We start from the raw sequence: 20,029 nt of genomic DNA, 5'->3' as shown, positions 1-20,029 counted from the left end.
TACATATGACATATATATATGGCACATGGGGCTGTCTGACTGCTCTGGCACCAAACACTCATTGGTTTGGGGCTGGCTGCTCGCCAGTGTAGCATGGAGAGTCCATGGTGGTGACAGCCTCTCCATTTGTAAGGACATAGCCCTGTGTCCGTGGACAGAGAACAGAGGGAATTATCAGAGTTTCGGTGTTAGTAGTGGTAGTCTTGCTGCAAAAAACTTCAAAATCAGTATATTGGGTGATAGCTGCATTCTGGTCCTCATCCTGCACCCAAGATGTTGGTACTTTTTTCTCTACTGACATCTGGGTACCTGCTGCTGATCCTTCAGAGTGAGTCTGGATGCTTTGGCCTTGCTGCTTGTCCTAGGACAGTTGTAGGGACTGTCTTCCTGACAGCCGTTGTGTGATCTAAGGCCCACAAATGTAAATCACAGCAGAGGAGGACAATGTAATGTATGTGTTTCAGGGACTTGCAGTTCCCATGGCAAGGCTGGTGAAGTAGTGCTCTTTTCAAAGACGGTCTGGGTGATTTTTCTTAATTACTGTTTACCTAAATAAATAAATAATGCATATTCATGGCTTTAACTAAAGTAACTCGTATTGAAATGTTTACCACTCCTGAGGATAATTATTAAGGTGGGGGGGGAGAGAGTGCAGCAGTTAATAATAAAGCATTTAGATGAGATTACAGAACGTTCTGATTGGAATAGTAAACATTGTGCTAGAAATAAAAGCAAATACATGGAGCTGTCTTGAATTAAAAAAAAAAAAATTGCGGTGCTATCAAAAGAAATGTGCTGAATGGAAGCAGTTCGAGTGAAGGGCTGCAGCACTTGGTCTTGGAGCTCTTCAGTATCACACGGAGGTTCCTTCCGCATAAACTTAGATTTGTTGGTAAGTTCTCCCTCAATTCCAGTCCAAAAAACCTCACATGAATATTGGCATCCGCACAGATCAGTGTAGCAGCTTAACACCCATCAGCAACGCTTTGAGGTTGGTACGCATTGATTCTTAAACTGAGTGATGGAGACTGCTTCAGCTGTTTACACCTGTAGTAACCACAACTTCTGTTTGTGTTGTGAAGCTTTTCCCCCCACCCTCCATTCTGTACAGTCCTTTGAATGAAATTCTTTGCTCAGCCGAGAGTTTGAAATTTGGACCCATCCTTTCAGGTCTTTTGGCTACAGTTGCTTATCTGGTTAATCAGCTCAAAGAGAGCCACTGATATGTTCAAAGATTTCTGTGACAGCTGCATACCACTAGACTGAATGATTAAAAAAACCCCATAATTGTAGTTTAGCACAGTAAATACAGATTGGTCTTTTGGTTTAACATACAGTAGCAAGTGAACTGAGCTTTGGACAAAAGTGAGCTGCTGCCTAACCTCGTGCAGACAAAGCTTGTGAGGATGGTGGAGCTGGTCTGTCCTGTAGCCTTAACCTGCCTCCGAATCTTTCAGACCAGCAGAGAAGCACGATCGAGCAATGGAGTGGAACTGCCTTTTTGTGCTGGGTTGGGGAAGAAGAATGGTGTAGAAGATGGGCAGAAAGTAGTTGGGAGCACCAAGGCAGCTTGAGAAGGCTGTAGCCTCAGAGCTCCTGGTGCAAACGGGATGGGCTCTTCTTGCTCACTGAGGTATCTCTCCGCCAGTCTTAGAGCAGCAAGCTGCTGTCCTCTCCATGCTGCTCTCTGACTCAGGTGTCTTTTGGGGATGCAGCATCAGAAGCGCTGGGGACGCTTGCTGGCACCTAGCGCAGCCGGCGTGCTGCTGGCACATGTCCCCAGGATACCCTCTCATCTAGAAACCGAAATGCAGCTTTTCTTTGACTGGAAGTGTGGTCTGATTATTAGATGCGGTGGAGTCTTTGCTCTCGTCTGTTGCTGGTGGAAGTCCCTGGCTGTGCTGTGAAACAGAGCAAGGTGTCGAGGAACAAGCGCGGGTGGCTGGGCTGCCTTGTTCCCAGCACAGGTGATGGGAATGCCCAGTTGACTTTAGTCCTCCTGAGGCAGCTCCACAGCTGCTCCTGGCTGATGAATTTCCTCGACCACATTTTCTGCTTCAGTAGGTCAGCCTTTTTCCCTGACCGAACTATCTGCTCTACAGGATCTGTGAGTGGCATCTGTACCCCAGAAGATGAGGGTGCTGTTGGTTGCACAAGCGTCCTCTTGGTCCATCTCACCTATAGCAGAAAAGCTGATTTTATAACCATGGTGCATGTTCCCCATTGAAAAAATGTTTGTGGGTTCGCCTCAGGAAGATTTCTGTGGAGCAGAAATATCCATCTTCACCTTTATTTTTGTAAGGGTTTCTGGGAGTTTCAGCTCACACCTCTGGGTGAAGCCAGCGGCAGCGAGGCAGCCAGAGCCTCATGAGGTGCTTTGCAGGTTGAGCAGGCACTGCAAATGCAGAGTATACAGCACAGTAAACCTGATATCAGCTCGCGACTAATTATCTGTGTATAAAAATTCCCCTACTTGCCATTTTGCCGTTAGAGGCTCCCTGGTAAGATTTATGACTCTGGCTAAAACGAAGTACCATTTCCTTTTTCTCAGCATTACTGTGCATGGCCTCTCTGGCTTTTCTTGTTAAACAGACTTGAGCTCACCCAACTGGGAACATATATTTGAAGCTCTTTCCCATCACAATTCTGCCTTTCTCTTTCTCTGTTTGTTACGACCAGTGAAGATAACCCACAAAACACTTTCGGGTCTCTTGACTTTCCCCTGCTTGGTGTGAGGGTGAAGACAGAGAAGCTAAGAGGCAGCTCCTTCACGTGAGATGCAGCACTGGCCCACTCAGCCCCACCACAGCTTGTGCAGGCTCATGGTAGACACCTCCATCGGCACGGGCTCCCTCTTGATAGTTTGATGCACAGCTGTTGTTTTCAGTGTTTATAGGAGCTACAGGATAACTCCTTCACTTCATGCTAGAGCATGGGGGACCAGCTGTACATCTCAGGAAAAGGCTGGATTTCTCCTGCCCTCGTGTTGCACACGTATGTCCTTATTTCATGGGCTGATGAAATTGAGACCGCGGACTGGACTTTCTGAACTGGCAGATGCATCACTGACTTCAGCCTGGTCTCAAACCACCCGAAAATTAGTTTGTCTGATGTTGTAAGACAGTAGGGTTTTTTTCTGAATAGAGAGAAAAAGGGAGCAATGTTGAGCTGCTGCCATCTCAGTTGTAGGTAGACGTAGTTATTTTTGTGTTGGATCTTGGAGGAAAACTGGTAGAGATGCCAGATAAACCTTCCCAAAAAACCCATTTGTGTTAATACTTAAATATTGTTCATCTTTCACAGCATCTACTTATCTGTTCCCCACATGCTGAATCTTATGGGAAGTTTTTGTGGTTGCCTGTGGCCCATTCTTTCATTCTGTATATTAACTGTTTTCTCGATTTGCATTTTTTAAAAGAAATCGGCAGTAAAAGTCTGACTGTGATAATCATTCAACGCGGGAACATCCTTTCTGCAGGGCAGGCATGTGTCCCTGTAGTTCACGTGCATTGGGGCAGGAGTTCTGGACCATAAACCCACTGAGCTGCATCATTTTGTGCTGCCCTAGGAAGCATCCTTACCTGCGAGACCCAACGCTGCCTAATCCAGTGTCATCTTCTGAGATGCCAGGCCTAGCAGTTTCATTCTTGTCACTGAACCATCTTGTTTTCTCCTGTTTGCATGTGTGTTAACCAAAATCTCTAGTTCTTCTGGAGGAATACACCAGATATCTGAATTTTCATCATATCCGACACAAAGTGTCAGACCTGACTTTTGCTGTGTATTGGTTTTACTGCATGGGGCATACAATATTCAGCTTGTGTCATTTTGTAATATTGTTGGGTAAGGTTCTTCCTCACAGTGTATATTAACTTCCCTTTTACACCTAACCATTCTTTCCTGAGTCATACCACCAAGATAAAATATTTTCAAAGCTGGCTTTATTTTAAGTTGAGTATATTCCAATGATAAAGTCATTCAGATTTTACATAAAAAGATTACAAGTTCCTATGGTAACACTCTTGATCTACAGTCTCCTGCCTCTCCTAGCCCAGCCTGGTTGATGTGTCACAGAGATAACAGGAACCAGAGGACAAGAGGGGGTGGAAAATTCCCCTCATGCACATCCCCCAGCTCCTCTAAGGGTTTCCCCTTTAAGCCCAGTTAGTGTTGTTAAGTAGCTGGGGAAAATCCAGCTCGCAGACCCTGGAGCACTTCCCTGGCCAGCACAGGGCAGCAGCAGCCGCCTTCCCTGCCAGTCAGTCCATGGCCCTTATCTTGTTGCTTCTCCTGATGACTTCAGTCATGGTTTTTAGCCAGACCAATTCCTCACGTGGTTTTGCCGTTATCTGAAAGAAACAGCTCAATCTCATCTCCACTGACTGTTGATACAGCTCACCCAGATAGGGACATGCCGCAGAGCTGGTCCTTGCAGTCCTGGGCAGGTACCTCCCTGCTTCTGGTCCACGCTTCCTTGGTGGTGGTGGTCTTCTGCATCCCACCTCTGCAGACTGGGGAAGAAGCTGCTGTGCCCTTCACATTCCTGGTTTTGGCTGCCCCTGGCCAAACAGTGCACACGAGCACAAGCAGGAGTGCTGGACGAGCATGTTCCTTCTCTTTGGCAGAACCAAGCAGATTATTAGAAGGAAATTAAATGCACTGATAGTGAAGCCCGGCCGTGCGTCTTTTCTGACGTAGGTATCGATATCATCTTGGCGTTAATTTACAGATTTCAGGGAGAGATCCTGCACTAGATGTCAGGAGCATTGCAAATGCCTTCTCAGCCTTGGGCAGTCCTTCAAGCAGTTGCAAGCTGCAGATGTTCCAATGAAGCTGTTCCAACCAGAAAGAAATATTCCTCAGCTTCACTCGAAAACACACAAAATGTAAAGAAAACACATTTGCTAATCTGTGATGCTGTTGCATGTAACAGCTTTGGATCCTTGACTTCACTGGGACTAATTCCTGCATGCATTTGTGTAAGAAGCGTTGCACTCCACCAAGCAAGGCATCGCTTCACAAAACACCAGTTCTGTTTGCGCATCTGTGCTCCCTTCTTCCTGCTTGCTGGTGCGCAGCCTTCCTTAAATATTGTTTTTCTCCTGTCCGCATCTGTGAGCAGCTCACCAGCTCATGGCGTGGGTTCATTTTACTCAGCCCTAATTTTATGTGCCTGTTGTGAAAGCTGGTGTGTTTGCTAACCCAACTGTGAATTTGTTGCTCTCCTTCCTCATTGTCTGCCCAGCTTCTCTGGTTTTCTTGAGCATGATTATGCGATTTGCTGTGTTTGAAATATCCTTCATGCTAACCAGAGTAATATACAGGTAGATTCATCGCTCTCTTCTCAAATTGTCTTTCTTGGTTTGTTCATTGGGAAATGAAGAATTTATCACTTTTCCTCCTCTTAAGCATCAAAGGTCTCATTATTTTACATTAACAGCAAAACTTCTATTTGAAATGCACCCTCTGTATAACAGAAATCCAAGCTGGAAGGTGTTTTCTTGAAGTAAATACATTTTGAGCTTGATGCCTCCATCTGCCAGTTATGGTGTCTGGAGCATCTTTGCATTTGCGTTCTTCAGTGCTAACTTGAGATGCCAAGTAGTACTGGAAGCCCTCAGAGAGGGGAAAAAAAAGGTAACCTGGTTCAAAAATGTACAAGAGGTTTTTAAACAATGTAAGGCGTTTTTTTTAAAAAGGTCTGGTTGGAAGTATTGTTCTTTTTCTAGTTCTCTATGCAGCTGTGGAGGCAGATGCTTCTTTTTAAAATAAAGTTTCCTTGCACACCCCATGAGCTGGGTCTTCAGTTGACATTGAGCAATGATGTTATGGCGTCTCATGATGCTATAACTGATTGCCCACATGTGCAAGTCTGTGCTGAGAGCCAAGACCTTGATGTGAGCCCTGGAGAGGAAAGTACATCTTCCCCTGCCTAGGATCCAGCTCTTCCCATGCTGTAAACCTGGCCGGTCAGCACGTTAAAATGCTGAAACTCCTCTTCAGTAGGTGCACTATTGGCTCTTCGTTTTGTATAAGCTCAGTTTTCACGTATTCCTTGTAAGCTTATAGCTGTAGTGGCTGTTTTGCTTTTAATCATTTGCCCGTTTCAGAAAGAAAATTCTTTTATCGAATGGAAAGCATGAAGAAGCTCTTGTGTTGAGCGTAGGCGGGGGTTTAGGTTTCAGTCTACCCTAAGCTGACCCCTGGGCAGAGAGATTCCTGCTTTCATGTTTTAGATCATGTGTAAAACCTGATGCTAGCCGGATCGTCCTGCATAGGGCAAGAATATCTAGGGAACATGGGGTGAGATACGGAGTGAGACATTTGCAGAAGGGAATGAAATGTTTGGGATGCAGCCTCATGCTTTCTACAGCAGTGAACATCAATCACACCTTCTCAGAAAAGTGTGGCACTGAAGGTCTTCCCCCCCCACCTTATTTTTCTTGTTTCCTTGTCCCCCACTTCTGTTTAGTGTCCTTTTCTTCTGACATGCTGTGGCAAGTGCAATTTTAGCTCAGAAAACTAACTTGTCCTTGAAAAAACAGAGCCTTCCCTGGCTTTATTCCTTTAGCTGTTGAGTAAGCAACAGTTATTTTTATTCTACCAGTGATTTATGACTGAACAGATTTGGAGTTTATATTTTTAGTTTTATAGGCAATTTAGATAATATATATTTGTGACCATAAATATTTGATCCTCTTACAGTCTGTCAACAAATGTTATGCCCAATTGGAGAAAATTATATAAATTGAAGAGCTGTGAGCATTGCATTCTTTATGTGGCCTCAGGATTCTTTTCAAGTACACATATAGGTAATCCTTAAATGTAGCAGTATTTTGAGCATCTGTTGGTAAATCACCTAGCAGGATGCCATCCAGAAGGAATGACCTACTTTTCATAAGTGATCCAGTTCTCTACGAGGCTTGGAATAAAATGCTGTAGCATCAGTGCTCAGAAAGTATTGAAATTTTTTTACCAGGAACAGCATACTTATAAGAAACAACAACCAAACATCTTTCATTTGCACTCCGTTTTGTTCTTTTTTTTTACTTTTTTATGAACTCAGTAGACATTTATTGAGAAACCAGAAGTTTTTATTGAAGAGTTCGCTTTGCAAGTTTCAGAAAAATAGTAGTAGTTTAGAAAAAAAATCTAAACTTTTGGATTTTAATTCCCCTTACCTCTCCCTTTATGTAGCTTTAGTTTGTGGTAATTCTGCAGACACAGCCCTTGCAGTAATCCCATGAAGACAGATACATGCCCCTGCTTGTACTGCTGCTATCCCCTTCTGTTCAAAAGAAAATCATCTTCCTTTCCACTCCAAATCACCAACTTTATTCAAGTAAATAGTAGTCAAGCATTCGAATGTTTTTTCCAAGAACACAGTAAAGTGTTGGGCACTGGCAACTCGAAAATCAAAACCAAAAAATTTTGACTTGAAAATCCCTCTAACTTAAAACTAATTACTTCTCCTTCCACAAGTATTTCCTTCCCACCCTCCTCCCCAACCACTTCAGAGGGCGAGCACTTCCTCAGTAGATGGGGGAAACCTTTTTGGAGTCAGCTGGGCCTGGGCATTGGGTGGGATCTGGGCTGTGCAGGGTTGCTGGGATTTGGGTGCTAGGGGGTTCACCCTTCTTCCAGCCCCCTCTCAGCAGCCCCTGTCCTAGGGTGCCTCCCCTTGAGGGGCTGAGCTCCAAGCCCCTTGCATGGCGCAGGCAGCACGATGAATTTGCTGTGGCCACACGAATATTTTACTCCCTCTCCAATTTGCTCTTGACACGGACTGGAATGACGGGTAGCTTTGTTTTAGGGTGGATGGAGGAGTATGACACGTTGCATTAACTCAGGGATATGGAGCTACATTGATGGTGTTTTTTACCTGAAGTTCTCCAGAATAAAGTGGAAACAGAGGAACAAATGTGATGTTTCTGACTTAAATTCCTTGATAAAATCAAAGCAAAGCTTTGACAAAAGCCAGTAATTTTTACTTAAAGTCTGTTAGATCGTTTTGGTAGTTTTGTTGGAACACCTTTCTGGTGTGATGTGCTTTTTCATAGAACCACAGAATGGTTTGGGTTGGAATGGACCTTCAAAGGCCATCCAGTCCAACCCCCCTACAATGAGCAGGGACATCTGCAACTAGATCAGGTTGCTCAGAGCCCCGTCCAGCCTGGCCTTGATTGTCTCCAGGGATGGGTCATCTACCACCTCTCTGGGCAACCTATGCCAGTGTCTCACCACCTTCATCATAAAGGATTTCTTAATATGTGTGTATAAGCATGCCCAAACCTGTGCTATGATCTGGTGTAATAATCACAGAAGTGTTAATTTATCTGTTCTGTAATTCTTCTCAGGGCCTTCATATGTCTGGGTGCTATATGAATGCAAAAAAACCATAGTCTTTGTTGTAAGGTGTTGGAGCTTAAAGATAAGAAGAGGTATGTAGTGGGCATAATGTAATTGTTATGTTTGACATAAATACCTTCTGTGTTTTAAAAAAAAAGGAACACCAAAATGTTTTTAGAATTAGAAGGGGGAAAAAAAAAGAGGGGGTTTGCAAAGATGCTTGAATTTTTTAACAGCTGCCTTTATTTTATTTTAGGTTGCTATCAACTGAGTTGCCAGACCATTGCCCTACAAAGCTTTGGAGGGCCACTTCTTAATGGATTGCTGCAGCCCCTTAATTTCTCCATTAATCCTGTTCCCTGCATCGTGAGAACCTTTTAGCCAGCACAGAACCTAGAAAAGTTACATGTAAGTCATAATTCAAATGCCTTTCTATTTAAAGAAAAAAAAAAGAAAAAAATCTTTGAGAGGCAAGGTGGAGGCAGTAAACATCATACTTTAGAAAAATACTGTAAAAGCTGTAATTCAGCAGAAAATATTAGGTGATGAATAAATTGTTATTGAAGTAGTTACTTGCTGTTTTAACCTAAATGGTGATTGTCATTTTGAAGGCTTTCCTAAGTGTTCTGCTAGCATAGTAGATCATAGCGAGAAGTACTTAAAATAGCTTCTTTTAATCCCATCCCCCAAATTACGCTTAATTTTTCTCCACAACCGGGTAAGCATGTGTACCCCTGCCTTCGCGTGCTGAAGCCACATGTGCTCCATGCGAGTTTGGAGGCCACCCTTTGCTCAGCAAGACCACAGGTGTCCCTGTATTTTTCCCATCGTAAAACTCATGTCCTCCTCCTTTGGGGTTTCCAGAATACTTCCCTTGGAGTAGCCCTGGTGTGGCTTTTCTTTCAGCCTACTGCCCTGAAAGGTTCTTTAAGCATCAGTATTTTCTTCATTGCCACCTCCAGCTCCTTCCAGGTGGAGTTAGCTGCTCCACCTGGCTATAGGATGGTGGAGAGAACCATGCACAGATCTGCTAGGGACAAAGGGGATTGAGGGGGCTGCAGACCCCTTCCTATCTCCTCAGTCTGGGTAGTAGCTCCTGGTGTGTGTTCTGTGCTTTGATTTTTCCTCCCAAGATGGGGAGCACCCGTGGTGCCATGCACACATTTCCTCCCCCATCATGGCTAAATCCTCCTCTGAACCTCTCGTAGCATCAGCCCGGCAATGGAGTTGGTGGGCTATTCTAGAGGGGAGAAATTGGTTTGACCATTTTTAACTTGTCAGCAGTTCTAACCCTACTTCTGGGATGGATCTGCAGGTGGAAGAAGCCTCTGGACCGTTATCAGGATGATGTGGTGGTCTGTGCTGCCCAGAGGGTGGGACAGCCCAGAGCTGCCAAGTTTGGAAAATGGCTTGAACACAACTTTATTGTGTTAATTTTTAAAATAAAACCAAATCTCATTGTGGTTACGAGGTTTTAATCTTCTGGGTGGTGGTATAGAGCAGCTTGACAAAAGGCCACCTGGGCTAGAGATAATACAAAACTGGTTCACAGGATGTCACTGTACATGTCCCAACCCTTGTTCATTCACTGCAGTAATAAATTAATGTGACACAGTTTAGTGATTAGTTGGGACAGGGCAGTGAAGCCGACTACACTTGGTGCTGGTCAGTTATTCTTGGATGCTTACTAACACCATTTTTAGTCTTAGGAACTGATCTGTGATATTACTTCTAAAAAAATAGGAGTATTTTGGAACTGGAGAGTTTATGTTACAAATATACCTGTGTTTGAGGTACTTTATCTGCTTATGTGACACTAAAATTATTATTTAAAACAAGAAAAGTCTATTGCAGAAGGAGGACAAGGGTTTTTAATGCATATAGCAATTCAGTTTTTAAAGAGAGGGGAAAATTTTTTCTGATGTGATGAATATCAGCAAAAATAACAGTGAAGTAGTAGGCAATGGAGAAAGGCTGGATAGTAACAAAATTTGCTGTCAGAGGCCTTACAAGGTGTTGGTTTGATTTTGTTTTCCGAAAAAGGGAGAGTGTTTCCATTTTGTTGTGAGCTTGGCAATATATGGTTCAGTCATTAATCAGCATCCCAACAGCAGGAATCATCTGACTACGAGAGAATTTTGGGTCTGGCTTGAAACTTGTTTCTAGTGTTTGTCTTAAGGGAAGAAAACTTGAAAATACGAGTTGTAACAGCTGGGCTGGCAGAAACAACACGTTGTTCGTTAGTCCTACTTTGCACCATTCCCACGAGATTTGGAAGCCTTATTCACGATTTTTTGCAGACTTTTCTCATGATGCTTGAAAAGCTGATCATTAGGCATCTTGCAAAATCATTAGTAAAAACTCCTTCAGAGGAACTAACTTTAAAAATGGCATCCTTCTTAGGGGACTTGAAAAAACAGCCAGAAACTGAATGGACAAAGATGGAAAAAACCCTCTGTCATTCCAAGAAACACATAGGAAGTTTTGTCCTGCTGCCTCTGGTGCTGCAAATAATCCCAAGTCTCAATTCCCAACAGTAAAATCAGGTCTGAGGGCCAAAGAAACTTGAAAACTAGTGGAAGGATGTAGGAGCCAACACCAAATATGTGCTTTCCTTACTTTTTCTTTTTTTTCTTTTTTTTACTGTAGTTGTGTGCTCCGGAAATGCTGAACTTTTAAAGCATGATGTGTGCTCTAACTCCTAGAAAACATGTATCACCTCGCAGGTTGTTGGCTGGTGTTGCACCCATTGTGCATGCAGATCTGCGCTGGCAGAGGTAGATGCGAGGGTAGATGCTGGTTGCTTACGGAATTTCTAGGTGTTTCCTGCTGTCTGGCTTTTTTTGATAACGAACTCTGCTTGTAACAATTACCTTGTTACAGCAATTCCCACAGAAAGAAGCAAACTTTCCCTTGTTCGTTAGCCCTGTTGGAAAGAACAGTTGCACAAGGTTGACCCAGCTGTAACAACTGTATTCTTCTTGCTTTTCCCAGGCTGCAGTGTATTCCGTAAACAAATACACCCTCCCTCTCCTTCCATTTGTTAGTTAGTTTTTTTAATATTATTATGATGCTGATTGATGGGTTCTCCATAACAATAATACGTATTGATGTTTGAATTCACAGCAGAATGTACCTTCCTTGTTCTGACGCAGCAGATTGCCCAACCCTGTTATGGTACTGAGATTTTAAAAAAAAAGAACATCTCTAGGTCCCCTGGGAATTAATCCTGGGCAGCTTTGACTACGTGTGTTATAATGAGAGAGTACAGGAATTAGGGAGAAGCCGTGTAGCTCACGGTTCGTTATCCTGAAGGATCGCTAATGGCAGCGTAGGAACAGGGCTTTGCACGGGTGCTGGGGACGCGGCCGTGCCCTGGAGCAGATGCTGGGGCAGGGCTGCAAGGCATCCCAGCAAAGACCGGCAGTGATTCCTGGCAATTTCCATGCTCTGCTCACAGTTCTCACTTTGGTCTACCCCCGTGTCTTTTCTTTTAAAAGAGGCAAAAATACCCTCCTAATCAAAGGCGTTCTGCCTCTAATTGTCCTGATTTCTACTGCTTATGCAGTGTTGAGAATCTAGCCATGGCCTTTAAGTGCTTTGTTCATGGGGGAAAAAAAAAAAAAGGCAACCCAAAACTCAGCTCTGCATACAAATTTCATAGTTACTAGATAGGAGTTCTTCAGAATATTTTAAAAAAATTTAAAAGATTTCTTGAAATCTGTCCTGCGACCATCTGTAGGCAGATGTAAATAATGTAAAATTTTAAGATGCAGATTTTGGTGATTAAATGTCTGCCACACGCCTACCACCACAGCCTGGGAAAAACGTATCTTTTTAAAAATCTGCACTGAAAGGTCAGGTAACTTGATTGGATTAAGAAGGAAATCAGACTTCTGAAGATGAAGTCGCATCCCTTTGAACACTGACTTACCAAACACTCCTAACTCTTGGTACCAAACCCACCTCCCAGGTGCCACAGCCATAGCCGAGGACCCAGGTGGTTTTATCTTACAGGCTTCTGGTGCAAGATGTGGCCATATCTGGATTTCATTATTTTTCTGGTACCTTTTCCTATTGAAGTGCCAGTTTTATGGTGGAGAAGGCATTTTCTTACCCTTTTTTGGTACCAGCATAGCAGGGCTGGATGTGGATATGGAGCATCTCCCACCCCAGGAAGCTCCACAGTCTTCCGTGGCACCCTGTCCTGGGCATGGTGCTTGCATCAGCCAAAAAGCATTTTCCTACATTCTAGGGGAATTCTTCTTTGCCGCTAATTAATCCAGTTACTCCTGCTGCCCCCCTGTTGAGAACACATAAAGGCATTGACTGCTGCTGGCACTGCATCGGTCTCTCAGTGTGATCAGGTGCTCCCCAGCACCATTGGTGCTTCTGTCCCTGAGGCAGGCTGCGCCCCAAGCCTGGGTGGCTGGGGATGGCTTTGATAACTGTTTGCTGCAAATATACCTATTCATTAAATGTATTTTTAAATGTACACGTATGTGTGTGTGTATACATAAAATATATGTATTTTATATCTATTAAAATATATTTATAAAAATAGATATTAAAAAATAAAATATATATCTAGACAAATATATTCAATATGGTCTGAAAAGCGCCGGTGTAGCTCCACGCAGAGCAGCTGTGCTCACACACGTGTGTGGGCAGTGAGCTGACGTTCCCTCTCTCGATGTCTCTGACCAAGAGCCCTGTGCCGGGGGCATCCCCATCCAGGGACACGTGGTGACCGCGGGCAATATGGCCAGGAACGGCACCCTGCTTGTGTTTAGATGGTACAATGAAGGATGGTGTTTGTTGCAATATAGCGTGTGGTACAAAACCGAATTATTCCGGCACCTCCCCCCTGTGCTGCCATTGCCCGCGGGTTTGTTTGTTCATCACCCCAGCAGTGCGAGGGGCCGCGTGGGCGCACAGTGTCATTGATCTGTTTACTCGGCGTTTCCCACGTGGCCGCCGTGTTGTGGTAAGGACTTTTATTTTTCGGCGCGGCAGGTGACAGCCCGGGTGCGTGCGTGTGTCAGCCCCAGGGACTGAGTCACAGCCCTCCCGTCGCCCCGGGACAGCAGCACTTCCCCTGGCCCCGGGGAGCGAGATGCCAACCCATTTCCATGGGACAGCTTACCTGCCCACGGTTTGCTTCATTTTTTATTTTCTTTTAAAGAAAAGATGAGATAGTGACGGCGAGATCAACTTTCTCTGTAACCCGAACCAGTGAAAAGTAAAATCCGTCTCACCACATCAGTTTTGTTTTCACTGCTGGTTCAACCCGTCCTGTCCCTCTGGCAGAGCCCTGCACAGTCATTCAGCGCCCGGCTTGGGGGTGGTGTGGTCGGTAGCTCAGTGGTGTATGACCCATTTATTTTCATAATACTTAGATACCCGTGCTTCTGCAGCCTTCAGCACACGGGTCCTACGACCTAAATCTTCGCCAGAGAAGAGCACACCTGATGTCGGCGGCGGGCGCATAGAGTGGCTGGCTCTGCGCTCACCTTGCCGGGGGCTGCAAGAGGGTGATAGACCCTTGGGTCTAGCAGGCAACTCATGAGCAAGTGCAGGTAAAGGTGCATTTTTCTGGAACTGGCGCTTTGCCTTAGATTATTTTGTTAAATATTGATTGCTAGCTTATGGGACATGTTTCCTGTTATGATTTGCGAAGAGTTGAGGAGTAAAAGCATTATAATGGATGCTTTTCTGGCTATAATAACTTGCATTTTCAGAGACAACAAGGTAATTCATGACATGAGATTGCTCACTTTCCTTTCCCCGTTCCCAGACGTGGCATCACCTATACTCTTGTTGAGTCTGATCTTAAAACGGAACTTTTTTCTTTATTTATTTCTTTTTTATTCAGCTAATTGGGTTAGCTTTCTGCAGGTTTTCAGATTCATAATTAGGTACATGCTTGTGTTGCTTTTGGTAAATTGGAAGAATCAGGCATAGGACAGACAGGAGGGTAAACTGGCATTGTAGTAGATGTGGGAGCTTAAGGTATAAAATTAGAGAGTACTTTGCAAAGCAACTTGAAGTGGATTTATACACAATGAAATCATCCTTGACACCAATTTGTTTGAAGTTCTACTATTATGAGTGTAAAGGGATTTTTTTTTTAATTGCCAGTTTCTGGGTAGAGTATTTGTCATAATTTCTCACAGATAAGTGAAGCACTAAATCCTTGTACCTCAGTAGTCTGGACAGCACGGGGAGAAACTGAGAGTTAGGGAGAGGCACCTCCTCCACTTCAGCATTTGAAAATCAGTCAGTGGTCAGCTAACTGAGAGAAGGGCTCGACCAGGTAACTGAGAGAAAACAATTAATTAAATGTATGGAAATCCAGCAGGATCCCAGACAGTAGATACACACTGCATGTGCATAGATATCCTTGATGTTTAACAGAATATAGTGGCACTGTGAATACAAACTGGAAAAAAGGTGACAGCAGTTAGCTAGTTTGCATCCCTTGTTCAGATGAGCCACGAGTTCTGAGGTTTTTGCATTTATATACTTTTATTGTAGGTGTTGGAAGTGTGGGTGGCTATGAAAAAGCAGTGGTTACAATAAGATTTTCCATTTATTGCCCTTTGTGTACAACTAAAAATAAGACTCAAATGCTTCAGAATTTGTAGAGCAAGCATAATCCTTCTCTCAACTCTGATGACTGGCTCGCCTGCAGCTTTGGCTCTATTTGGTGAGTCCCAGGCTTAAATGCTTGTAAATGGGTCTGTGTTGGAAGGAGGGGCAGAGTTTACTTGTGGTGTGGTCTAGCTATGTTAATTCATGAACTTCTTATTTAAAAAAAAAAAAAAAGAAAAAATAAAAAAAGGAATTAGGCTTAGTGCATAAGTTAAGAGGTAGTGATGAAAGAATTTTGGAAGCAGAATTGTTCTGCTCTCTGGAAAAAGCAGCTTTGGAGAGGACTGGAAGATCTTTAAAATCAGTCATCTGAAGCTTCACTGGCTTAACGTCAACTGTTGATCCAGAACTTCATCTTCTGGCAAAGAAAAAGAAAAAAAGAGAAAAAAAAAGGAAATCTGTACAAATCTGCTGAGTATCAAGAAAAAAAAGTTCTCAGGGTTAACTTTTGGCACGTAAAATCCTTCTGGTTTGGTTTTTAGGGTGACAGCATTGAAATATGCTGTCTCGGTAGCTTTTCCAGGTAGTTGCACTGGTTAGGAATCCGCTAAATTAGTTGCAATATCTTGAGCTGCTAAAATCTGTTCTGACCACATTAATTGATATGTCAGCTTGCGGCCAAGAGAAACATTAGAGAGAGACGTTGTCAGCGTATGCAGGGAAATTCGTAACTTCGTGGTGTAAGGTTTGGTGCTGTCCCAGCTTCACTCATTAAGTAGCCGTGGCATTTCCAGAGAATGAGTGTGCCTGTGCAAGTCAAGCTTCTCGATCTGATGTCATTCTTGCGATGGATGAGTAGAGAGAACATCTATCCAAGAGCTGCAGAACCAAAGGTAGAGGCTGAAAACTTGCTTTCTGCTTTGTGGAAGCTTGAGCTTCACTACTTTCTTGTCGCTTTGTTACTTTTCCAGGTTTCCCAGGCTTGGCAGGGGAGGGAAGGGGAGGTGTTGATTTTGAGGATCGGGCTGTGTAAGACAACACATTTTCGCTCTGAGTAACGCCGCGTGGCACGGAGGATATGTGGTGCTGGGGGCACTTAGAGGCACATGTGCTTGTTCCGTGGAATAGCCATGCTGTCGGCGGTGAGGCTTTTATTATGCAATATGAAATCCCTTTAAAGTAGCTTGGGATAACTCTCCCCCTCTGCTTAGGAGAGCGCGGTGCCTGTCGTTGCTGTGTTTTTGCTGAAACGCGCCCGTTGAACCGGCTCCTGCCTTGGTAGAAAGCACGAAAGGCAAAAGAGCTAATGCGGTAACCAAGGTTTTAAATATTGCAGGTGCAAACGGGCAAAACTTCACCAATAACTAGTTTTCACTGTGGTGGTTGCTGCAGGGAATTACAATGCATCTGTTACAGCCGCCTGCATGTCTCAGTCCTGTTGGTGACCAGATGCTGATAAGCGGCGCAAATGTTTGTTGTCATTTTTTCTGTGGAATTTTCCCTTTTCAGTACAGATGTAAGTACCCCCACCCCCCCTCCTCCTTTCTACTGCTGCACCCGATGCAGATGAGCTCAAACATGACGGCTTTGAAGATAACGTCAGGAAGGAGTGCGTCATGCAGCGATGGCACTCGCGCCGCTCGCCGCGTCCACGCTTTCCAGCTGAATGAGACATGCTGGTCTTTTCCAGGGGTATCACCACACAGGCTATTTTTAGAGATGGCACACAGGACATGTTGTGCAACTATCATTGCCTGCTGCCGGGCTCTTCATTTTTTCCCTTGTATGGTGGTGAGGCTTTTAAGGTGTTTACCTTTCTCTTGAAGAGGTAGATGGATCTCTTTCATTCTTTTAACCACTTGCAGAGCTGCTCCGTGTGGTTTGTGGAGTTGTGTATTCTGTATACAGTCCAAAGGGAACAGTCCTGCATGTGGCCACTAAATTAGGATTCGTATAAGTGCCCGAAGCAATGTGGTTGAGATTTCCAGCTGAAGAGCTCTATCAACCTCTTGGGTTGCATAGCAGAAGATCTGCTACATCGGAAAACCCCCAGCTTGTTTTTTTTTTAACTTTCCCACGGCAAATAAGCTGCACTCAGGCATTTTTTACAGTTATCATAGGCTCTTTCTATGGCTCTCAGTTTCTAGAATCCCTTCAACAGCCACTTCGCCCGTTGCCGCTCCCCAGGATGTCCGGGAGGTCCTGTGAGATAGCGGTGACAGATCCCAGTCAGCCGGCGATCTCCTCCTGCACACCCGGGGGGAACGATGGATGCTGAGGGATACGATAAAACCTCATCACGGGAGCAGAGCCTGACATAGCTGTTGGTTGCTGGTTACGCCTGTCGCATGCTGGAGGAATGGAGCTGGCTGGTCACGGGCTCCTCATTGCATTGCTCAAAATAATGCAAAAACATGAGCAATGGGGGTTTGCCATAATAAAGCATGTTAAATGCGTCTCTCGTCTGCCAGCTTCGCTTCTAATGCACTCGGTTAAGGAATGCTTTGGAGGTTGCCGCTAATGGGTGAATCTTCTGGAAAACTGGAATTTTCAAATGACTGACACTTTGGAGTGAGAAATATAAATTTAATGAGAGTATTTCAGCAGAGGTTTGTAATTAGGAATGAATGGGGGGAATTTGTACGCGCAGTCTGCAAAAGGGCACAATGGAAGGTGAAATTGCACCCTCTGCACTGAATGAGGGATGAAAGCCAATGTATCAGTGTCATGGCATGACAGCCTAGACTATAAATGATACTGTCACTGAGTGCTGCAGAAGGTATCAAGGGAATTCCACTCCAGTAAATTACATTACTTAGACAGACCTGAAGGCATTGTGTCTGAATGATTGGAGGGAAAAAAGGTTGTCAGCACAAAGCAGAAGATATTATAGAACAACTGTCTGCAGGGTTGGAAGGCGGTGTTTTTCTGATGTTTACCATGCAAAGCTCTTTGGATGCTTTTTAATTTTTTTTTTGTTGAATTACAAATGTATTGATGAAGCAATAGTAATTTTTGAGATGGTGTTCAGAGTGGATACCAGCCTGCAGCAAACAATTGAACACACAGAGCTCGCAACTTTTCAGAAGGAATTGGGACTCCTCCAGGCTTGGGAAAAATCTAGTCATGTGTTCCCAGCTCAAGCAATGATCTTTATGCATTGCTTCGTTTGGCCAAGTACTTGCTTTTTGGACTGGATTTTGGTTATGGGGTGATTCTAGCGTATGTTTATGGGGAAAGGAAGGTTGTTACCATTCTCACTAGCAGTATCTGGGGCTGGATAGTGGTGAGCAGCAGCAGATCATGAGACACAAACTTTATGGTCTCGTTTAGAGGCACTTGGACAGCACAGCAAGGTCTGTGATCATAGAATCACAAAGTAGTTTGGGTTGGAAAGGACCTTTAAAGGCCATCTAGTCCAACTCCCCCTGCAATGAGCAGGGACATCTGCAACTAGATCAGGTTGCTCAGAGCCCTGTCCAGCCTGGCCTTGAATGTCTCTGGGGATGGGGCATCTACCACCTCTCTGGGCAACCTGGGCCAGTGTTTCACCACCCTCCTTGTAAAAAATTCATTTGTGATGTCTAGCCTGAATCTCCCCTCTTTTAGTTTAAAACCATTAACCCTTGGCAAGGAGCATGGTGACAGTGCAGCAAAAATCCAGAGACTCCTTTTAGTGTACATGCACGCACATCACACATATGTGTCCCTCACACTGATTTACTCGTGTCCCACCCAAACCCACAGCTAATGCTGCCTTGCTTCCCCCAGACACAGCAATGGTGTTGAGTGGAATAGTTCTTTCTCGTCTTCTTTTTCTCTGTAATGACCTATTACAACCACCCTCACAGGGGAGATACCTCAGAGACGGGGCTTAACTGCTTCTCTGTCTCTGACCATACACGCAGACACCGCCTACAAGCTTGTCATTTCCTAGTTTGCTTGTGGCTGAGGCAGCCCAGCTCCCACAGTTCTCCTAGACTGATGCTTGACGATAAAAAGGCTTCTCCCCAAAGATGCTATGTTTCATTCCTGTGGTGCATAATAAGCCCTGCCTGCCTTGGGGCTTCTTGTAAAACTTCAGCAGACGTTGTACTACTTAAAAACATGTTTTTCCACTTGCCTACTCATGAAAAGCATCACTTAAAGTGCATACTGTAAATAGTGATAAGGGAGCAGGCTACGGTTCTCCTCTCCAAAACTCGATTCTCAGCAAAGCCCACACACGGCAGGAGGACGGACATGCAGCACAGTCAAATTAGCGGTCCTTAGCATAAGCTTCTTTACCTGGAAATACTGTTTTGAGTTGTGAGGGCATCAACCAGGAGATATAGGCAAACTGAAGGGTACTAACTCTGGGAAGGTTGCGGGTCAAATGCTTCCATGGACTCAGACCGTCCTCCTCAGGATGCAGGATTCTGTCCTTACAGCCCGTAGCTGGAAACCGAAGCATCAAACCTACAGGCAGTGTGAAAAAGCAGCGAGGCATCCATGGAATTCCCTACATGGAATGGGATTCGATAATAGAGCAGTTCATTAGTGGGTCGTGTTCATAGCTAAAGGTGAGCGAGAGGAAGCAAAGTGTAATTTGTATCTATACTTCCCATGTTAGAACTGGGCTGGAGAGGCCCAGGGTGTAGAACTTTGTCTATCTATCTGGATAAAAAGGGGAGTTAAGATGTAAAGTTTGTCTTTAGGCTTAGATGGTCCTTAGACCGTCATCGCCTGCTTAAGCACCTATTTGTGGTATTATTAAAAATCTGCCATCACTCACTTCTTCTGTGGTATTTTGTGTCAAAAGCTGGCATTGTGACACATCTAGGGGTTTTTTTTGCATGTTGGAAAAGCAAATGCTTTTTCTTAAATTCAGTGTCATTCCTGTGGTTGTGCTTGAGCCACGTTTTCAAAATGCAGCTCTTTGTAGTCATCCATCAATCCACAGAAGACCCATTTGTTCTTGCTGCCTTGGCTGTCCATATGATGCCGTTTTCTTCTTCTTCCCACGCTGGTCCTGCAGCACCAACGCCTGTAACCAGCACCTGTGAAGTCACCAGGGTCACTTGTGGGAGTGATGGATGCAAGACTG

General features: G+C 44.4%; 1 protein-coding gene across 5 annotated transcripts in view; it reads left to right on the top strand.

The window, feature by feature from the left end:
* BACH2 (BTB domain and CNC homolog 2) overlaps positions 1 to 20,029 on the top strand; it is a 187,438-nt gene that overhangs the window by 95,997 nt on the left and 71,412 nt on the right. For 3 of the 5 annotated variants that reach the window (XM_065632171.1, XM_065632172.1, XM_065632174.1), the window contains one exon: positions 8,606 to 8,757. The exons of 1 other annotated variant lie outside the window; for it this stretch is intronic. The gene's annotated coding sequence lies outside the window, so the exon portion shown is untranslated. Of the gene's footprint in view, positions 1 to 8,397; positions 8,442 to 8,605; positions 8,758 to 20,029 lie in introns of those variants that run through there. One more of the 5 variants, XM_065632175.1, reaches the window with a different exon arrangement.

This window comes from Caloenas nicobarica, chromosome 3, assembly GCF_036013445.1.
Source record: "Caloenas nicobarica isolate bCalNic1 chromosome 3, bCalNic1.hap1, whole genome shotgun sequence".
Classification (NCBI taxonomy): Eukaryota; Metazoa; Chordata; class Aves; order Columbiformes; family Columbidae; genus Caloenas; species Caloenas nicobarica.
Note: the sequence above shows the minus strand (reverse complement) of the source record. Positions and strands in the feature narration are given on the sequence as shown.